General features: G+C 43.2%; 1 non-coding gene across 1 annotated transcript; it reads left to right on the forward strand.

Annotated features, from left to right (window-relative positions):
- Positions 1 to 3,952: 3,952 nt before the first annotated feature.
- Positions 3,953 to 4,058, forward strand: LOC115894987. The gene has a single exon (XR_004055202.1). It is a non-coding gene; the product is annotated as a U6 spliceosomal RNA (small nuclear RNA).
- The last annotated feature ends 4,138 nt before the right edge of the window (positions 4,059 to 8,196 follow it).

Below are 8,196 nucleotides of genomic sequence, written 5' to 3' on the forward strand. Positions count from 1 at the left end.
ATGTTGTATTTGACAAACATTCCTAAGAGACCAGGGAAATGACTGAAAGATGTCCAGTAAAACAATTCGTTTATGGTATTACGTATTTTTTGTTAACATGTCTAGCCACTAGCCTGAAAACTCCTTTAGTAAACACGGTTTTGTGCCTTTGTCCCCAGCAATTAGCACAAATGTCTGGCACAGAGTAAAGCCTCAAAAACTGTTTATTGAATGAATGAATATGCCATAGGCATTAAAAGGTCTTAAAAATCACTTCTGGAGGAGATAGAAAACATGTAACAAGTCTTCAGTCATTTGCAATAAATGAACAGAGAAATCAACAAGATCTTTGAAAAGAACTGCAGTCTCACTAATATTCGTTATGTGAATAGCCCACAGCCTACCTAGCTTGAATCACAATCCTACCAGTGGTCACCACCTAAAGAGTGAGTTGTGTGCTCAAAAACAATTTTATCTATGTACTTTCAGTGTTCCAATTGTATTTGCATAATTAAATTTCATTATCTCCAAAGTCAAGGTCATCTTCAGTCTAATCCTTGCCTGAATTATCCAAAGACTCTACCATTAACAGGTTTTTCCTCCATTTGTGAAGCAAAAGTGCACGTGTTAATAGACACTCACAGCCAAAATCTGACCTTGACCCCACCCAGCTGGCCAAAAACAAAGAGACAGATGGAAAAATCTAAAAATCACCTTTTTGTTTGTAGAGAGTGTAAACAACCACTAACTCGTCAGGTGGGTGACGCTTCTCCCCAAGGGCATCAATGTCATTTAGCCATGGGCATGGCCAAGGTACTGAGGACTCAAAGATGACCTTGATGATGACAACAAGGATGCCGTGTCACATGGCATCTGGGCCAGATGTGAAACTTTAGCTGATACTGATGGGAGTCCAGGTGAGGAAACCTGCAGCCAAGGCGGTCAGGAGGCACTCGGCAAGGGATGCAGGAAGAGGGGCTTTGATGGGGGCTGTTTGCCAGTCGGTACAGAGCATTTCTGCATTTTAATAATTCCAACGGCCTTTCCATCTGGCAGCAGCCATCCAGTAAGCCAAGATGGGTACACACAAGAACACCCAGGAGCCATGGAGGAAGAAGCAGTCTGATGTAATGCAGCTTCTTCTGAGGGATACAAGGCCAAGGAGGGTTACGAGAGCACCAGAAGAAAAGAGGCTAAGCACGGGTCCTGGGGATTCCAGGTTGTAATTGTTTGGGTAGCCCACAATGTGTGCTGAGAAGACTGCACTTTCTTCTGAGAGATACAAGGCCAAGCAAAGTTACAGGGCACGAGAAGACTAAAGGAGTTTTCAGGCTAGTGGATAGATATGTCAGCAAAAACCGTAATACCGTAATGGGTTGTTTAACTGGACCCATTTCAGTAAAACCCTTTCAGTCATTTCTCCTGGCCTCTAAGGAGTGTTTGGCAAAGACAACATTTCCATTCTTTCTGAAACATTCGCTTAGTGTGACTCTCTCTTCTGGGTTCTTTTCCATCCCTCGAGTCAGATACAAGGGGCACGGACCGGGATAAAAGGCCAAGCCAGGTGACGTTATATATAGGATTCACGTGCATCGTGGTGGCCAAAAACACCCAGTTCCTAGGGGCGCAGCTTACAGCAAGCCTGTCCATCCTGGTATTAACCAGCTAACATTTGCTCGAAGCCTTGGGTTCATTGCAGAGGAGTGAGCTGGATGCCACTGTGGGCCTCTAAGAGGCCTGAATTCTCACTGCATTGGTAAAGATGCCTCATACAAATTTTTTGAGGTTGTCCTCATTGATACATTCCATAAAGCTGTCAGAAGAAATCCTGACATCCTGTGAATCACCACAGCAGTCCACAAGCACAGGGAGATGAATGGGCTGATCGCTGCAGGCTGAAAGAGCTGTGGCCTTGGAAAGGGTTGGTGGTTCTCGCTGTGCAACGTGGAGAAGGCGCAATACTCTCCGGCTCCACTGTTACCGCTAATATAAACAATGTTTGTAAAATTCACACCTAAGAAACAATTTAGTACAGTCAAAAAAAAACAAAACAAAAAAACCCTCCAATGGCCGTATCTCTCTGCACTTGCTGATGGGCCAGCAGCCCAAGGCATACCAGCTCAGGCTATTGCACTCCTACCTATTTAACGGGTTAACAAACTGAGGTTTAGTGAGAAAAGATTTGAAGAAAGGCCCACAGCTAGTGGCAGAAAAACTGGCCGTAGAACTCATCTCTTCGTTCTCAGATCCAGTGTTTTATTTTACATCATCACTCATAAATTTCCCCTAGAACCGTTATGAGCATCCAAATACCTGTTACTAACGAGAATACGAAACCTGGGCTGGCTCAGCAACTGTACCATTAACAGACAGTCCTGTAACAATGAACATATGATCAGGAAGGGGTCTTCTCCTCCATGGAAAATCTGCAAGTTTTCATCATGGAATCATGCATTCTAACAAAGGCTGGTTCCAGGAAGAAGCAGGCAAATTCTGAAATACTCTCCCAGGGTGAACCCCCCTGCAGGTGATCCATCTGACTCAATTTCACCGCAGGGAAGATCCATCTCTGGGACTCTTTCACATGACGAACATTCTAGGTATGAGACACGATAATTAACTGCATGTTCTGATAAGCTGGCTGACAATTAAAGCCGAGGTTGCTAAGCAGTTCTGATAACAATTACCGATGTGGTTTTCATATTTTGTGACAAGGGTCTAAAAAAGAAGCATATTATGATTCCTGGTGGATGAAGCCCCTGCTAGTCATGTTTTAATTATTAACTTAATTATATGGATGAAGCAGTAGGTGGTAATTTAGTTCCTTCACTGACACTTAATTCTCGCTCACTCAGCCACCAGGCTGGGAGACTCTTCAGAAGCAGTTTGTTTCAGGAATTCATTCTAGATATATCCAGCAGTATCAGGGCTCTACCACCATGTGTCCCTCTGAAACAGAGGCAGGAATGGGTAGGAGGGTGGATGGGAGAAGAAGTGATGTGTCCTGGTAAACTGCTATGATCTGGATACACTAAAATGAGCTAGCAATGGGAGACCTGGCCCAGATGAGCACTGGCTGTGAATGTGAAGCTGAATGTGCCAAGCGTGGTGTTCAAACAACACACTTTCCTCATTAAGTCCAAAAGTTATTGGGAGGATATAAAGAGTGAATAAGAGGCCAGGCATGGTGGCTCATGCCTGTAATCCCAGCAGTCTGGGAGGCCAAGGCCGGTAGATCACCTGAGATCAGGAGTTCAAGACCAGCCTGGCCAACATAGTCAAACCCATCTGTACTATAAGTACAAAAAATTAGCTGGGCGTGGTAGCGGATGCCCGTAATCCCAGCTACTCAGGAGACTGAGACAGGAGAATCTCTTGAACCCAGGAGGTGGAGACTAAGGCAAGCTGAGATTGTGCCATTGCACTCCAGCCTGGGCAACAAGAGCGAAACTCCGTCACCAAAAAAAAAAAAAGTGAATAAGAGATTGGGAAGATTGTTCTGGGCTCCCCACTTAAGAGTGGAGGATGCGGACTCAAGGCTTTTAGAGAAAACATTTTTCGTTCCCATGGCCTCTCTAGAGTTTCGCATGTTCTTATTTTTCAGAAAGAGCCACTCCATTTCCCTTGGAATGTTAGTGGAATCTATTTAGATGTGATACTTCCCTGATCTCTGCTTGCTAGACCAAACAGGGAAGCACCTGGTGTAATGGACGAGGAAAAAAGAAAGATCACGAGGAAGAGTTATAATCTAGAGAAAAATATATCCCCAGGGCTGTTTCCTAAACCCACATGGTTGGGAATGTGGTCAACTTCAAAGGCAACTCAGGAAGCCACATGGGATCCCAGCCATCCGGCATAGACCCCTGAAGCCAAGACTGGGAGGTATGGCTTAACGCTTAACCCAGCCAAGTAGAGGCTTAAGCTACTGATTGTGTAGTATCTCAGTTAAGATTGGTCTAAAAAATTAAGTCATGTACTCACCTTGGCAGCACATATACTGAAATTGGAATGATACAGAGAAGATTAGCATGGCGTTGGTGCATGGATAACAAAAAACTTGTGAAGCATTCCATACTTTTAAAAACAAAAATATAAAAATAAAGTTTAAAGGCGAGATCAGGATAGACGTGTATATTTGTGACTTTCATAAGTAGAAGTATCCATATATGTGAACGTACTTAGCAAACATGGATCACACGATGCTTTTCACTGCTTTGTTTTTTGAGATGGAGTCTCACTCTGTCGCCCAGGCTGGAGTGCAGTGGCGTGATCTCAGCTCACTGTAACCTCTGCCCCAGGTTCAAGCAATTCTCCTGCCTCAGCCTCTGGAGTAGCTGGGATTACATTTTTTTGTTTTGTTTTGTTTTGTTTTTCAGTAGAGAGAGAGTTTCGCCATGTTGCCAGGCTGGCCTCGAACTCCTGACCTCAGGTAATCTGCCCCCGCTTGGCCTCCCAATATGCTGGGATTACAGGCATGAGCCACCACAGCCAGCCCTTTTTACAGTTTCGTAAACTGTGTTTTTGTGCTCACTTAACGTACATCTCTATAAATAACTTCCATCATTTTGTCACTTAGTAACATCATCATTTTAAAATGGTTTATTTTGTCATCTAGTGAATGCATAGTCTTAAAAGATATTTTATTAATTTTCTATTGTGGGACATTTGTTTCAAATTTTTCACTATAAATCACAGTGCAGGACAGAACTGCCATCTTTTCCCACTGGCCTGAGGCATTGCTGCTATCACATCCTAGTTCCCACACATACATGGGTTCGTTCTGGACTCTCTGCTCTGTTACGTTTGTCCTTCAAGCTATTTACACACCATCGCCATATTGTTTCAGTTATTATAACTTTGCCATGTGTTTCCCTGCCCCTTCAAGCTTCTGATTTGTATTTTTAAATGTCTGTGCTATTCTCTTACATTTTCTACTTCAGGTGCATTTTTTTTCTTCAGTTTGAAAAACTCCATGAAATATCCCTAAGGTTCTTAAGGGAATTGCTTTATATTTATAAATTACTCTGTGTAGAACCTACCTATTGGGACTTCCCACCAGGAACACAATGTGTCTCTGTTTATTCACATCTTCCTTTGTGGCCTTCCGGACAGTTTCACAGCTTTTCTTCATATCGAAAGCCTATATTTTCTAATTGATTACTCCTAGTATGTAAAAATGCTTTTGAATTTTTGAATGTTACTTTTTTATCCTCTCCATTTTTTTCTATTGAAGTGTTTGTCTTTTTCTTAGTCGTTCAGGTATTAATTAGACTTTCTCAGGCTCTGAAGAAGCAGGTTACCTGTGGTGATGGGGTGGATGACCACCTGCCCATACCCAGGTGTGATCACTGCACTGTGATCTTAAACCAATCACACCACCTTTCCACTCCAAAGTTTCATCGTCAATAAGATGATACATTTCTCCATTCCTCTCTCAGAGAAGTAGAAAAGATCAAGTCTGCAAGCACCTTCTTAATCCACATTGCCCGACATGGTAGCTACTAATGCTAAGTGACTGTTTAAATTAATGAAAAGTAAACAAAATTTAGAATTCAATTTTCACCTGTGGTCCCTTTGGTCACCTTCCAAGTGCTCATAGCCACATGTGGCTAGTGGCTGTATTTTGGACAACACAGAGAAAGGATACTTTCATCACTGTAGAAAGTACGACTGGATGGCCCTGTGGAAAGCCTGGTGAAAGTACAAGTTAGGTTATTGTTGCTGCTGCTGGAGGTTGGAATTCCCATATATACATGAGGAGAGGCACCTATTCACACAGGCCCACACTCCAGCATCCATGGGGGCTGCCTAAGCACTCACAAAAACGCTCATATTTCATCACTGTATCTAAAGCAGGTCACAAAGCAAAGAAAACATAAATTAAACGCTTGAAAAATAGGAGCAAGGGTCAAATCACTGAGTGCACTATTTTTCATAAATGTCATTATCTAGACCACAGATAGCTTCATGAACCTTCTAATTACAGAAGCAAAAAAAAGTACTATTTTCTATGAAGTTTCTCATTCGCATTAGCCATTTACAAAAAAAGACATGTTCTCTTCTAAACTCTAGCATCCTTTATTCATAGCCTGCCATACAGGACTTAGGGCTGTGAGCAGGACGGAGCGAAGAGCAGCCAGAGGAGAGCAGCAGGAGCCTAAAGCCTGCTCAGAAGGTGCCTGGATTCCTCTGGCACGAGGCAAGAAGAAGACAGTGACAAATAACAGGCGCTTCCCCCACCACAGGATTTAATAAAGCAGCAACTGATAATAACAACAGCAAGAGCAATAATATCAACCATTTACGACATTCCAAGGCTCATGCTCAATGCCTTATACACCTTACTGCATTAACTCTTGCCAAAAGACCAATGAGGTAGGTATTTGGTATGATTCCAGTTTTACAGATGCAGAGGCTAAGTTCATAGAGGTTTAATAACTTACCTGAGGTCACTCAGGAAAGAGTTCAGAGTCACGGATTGAATGGAAGTATGCGTGACTTGAGAACCTATGTTCCTAATTGTCAGGTTTCTCGTCTCTGGTCAGGATGGTCCTAAATGGGAGATTTGATGCTACCTGCACAGGAATGTTTGGGCCCTTGTTCCATCCCCCATTTTTCTCAACCTTGGCTCCATCCTGAACTACAAGGGCCTCACATGGTATGTGGACATCCCAGTCTGTACATCCAATTCCATCCACTCCCCTCCCATCTCCTATGAATAGTCCCCATGCAGGCCCTGGAAGTGAGCTCAAGGCTAGTTGTACAAGGATCTCAAGTACCCAGAGTAGGGTCTAGTGGGGAAGAGGATGATCCCTTAGTCCCAAGACTCCCCTGTAGAGAAGGGCACAGCTGAAGGAGGATCAAAGGAGGATCCTCTAAAGATACATTACTCAAAGTTTGGTTCTGGGACCAGCAGCAGCAGCAGCAGCATCACCTGGGAATTTGCTAGAAATGAAAATCTGGGGGCCCCACCCTAGACCTCTTGAATCAGAAACTCTGGGATGAGAGCCAGCAGTCTGTGTTTTGTTAAGCTCTCTAGGTGATTCTGATGCTAAGTTTTAAGGTATATATAGCTTGGATATTGGACCCTCCAAACCTCATGTTGAAATTTGAACCCACTGTTGGTGATGGGGACTAATGGGAAGTGTTTGGGTCATGGAGATGGATTCCTTATAAAGGGTTTGGTGCAGTCTTGGTGAAAATGAGTAGTTCTCACTCTATAGAGCTGACTGTTAAAAAAGAACCTGGCACCTCCCTCATCTCTCTCTTGCTTCCTTTCTCACCATATGATCTCTGCACATGCTGGCTCCCCTTCCCCTTCCACCGTAAGTGGAAGCAGCCTGAGGCCCTCCGCAGATGCAGATGCTGGCACCAGGATTTTTATACAGTCTGCAAAACCATCAGCCAAATAAGCCTCTTTTCTTTATAAATGACTTAGCCTCAGATATTCCTTCATAGCAACACAAATAGACCCAGACAGCTTGAGAACCACTGTTACACAAGTGTGATCCAAGATCAGTGGCATCAACATCACCTAAGAGTTTGTGAGAAATGCATATTCTGGGCCTCCCCACAGACCTGCTGAATCAGAATTGATGAGGGCCCAGCCCAGCCATTTTTGTCTTAGCATTCTCTCCATGTGATTATAAGCCATGCCCAAGCAGAAACACAGCAAATTGCAAAAATCACAGGGAGGGCTTTGAACTTCCATAGGAAGTTCAAAGAATAACCTCACCTACATTTCAAGAAGCAAGTAGACTCAAGATCATTTTAGAGCTTTCAAAGTCACAAATTATCTTCATATTTGGAGACACTCAACCTCACAGCAGTTTAAACATAACAATCAAAATATGCGCACATTGGACATAATTTATATGTGATGATATAACCATGCACTGAATTTTAGTGGACTCAACGACTTAATGTTATTTTGGAAAGTATTTTGTTAATATTTTCCTTCTGAGCTTTGGAGAGTTTTTTTAAAAGTCACAATTACTTTTGTAGGCCCTAGTGAAGCTTGCAGAGCTCTGGCACAGGTCTGTGTTACCAAGGTCATCTTTCTGAACTGGATGTAAACAGATAAGAGTGTGTGAAAGTCACTGGCTTGGCGAACGCTGGAGACAGGTTCCAGGATTGTGTCCTCCGTTACTTTAGACGGAAAAAAGCAGGACATTGTAGCCATTTAATTTCGTTGTTATTCTTTGGACAGGAGTCCAG

Source organism: Rhinopithecus roxellana, chromosome 19 (genome assembly GCF_007565055.1).
Source record: "Rhinopithecus roxellana isolate Shanxi Qingling chromosome 19, ASM756505v1, whole genome shotgun sequence".
Lineage (NCBI taxonomy): Eukaryota > Metazoa > Chordata > Mammalia > Primates > Cercopithecidae > Rhinopithecus > Rhinopithecus roxellana.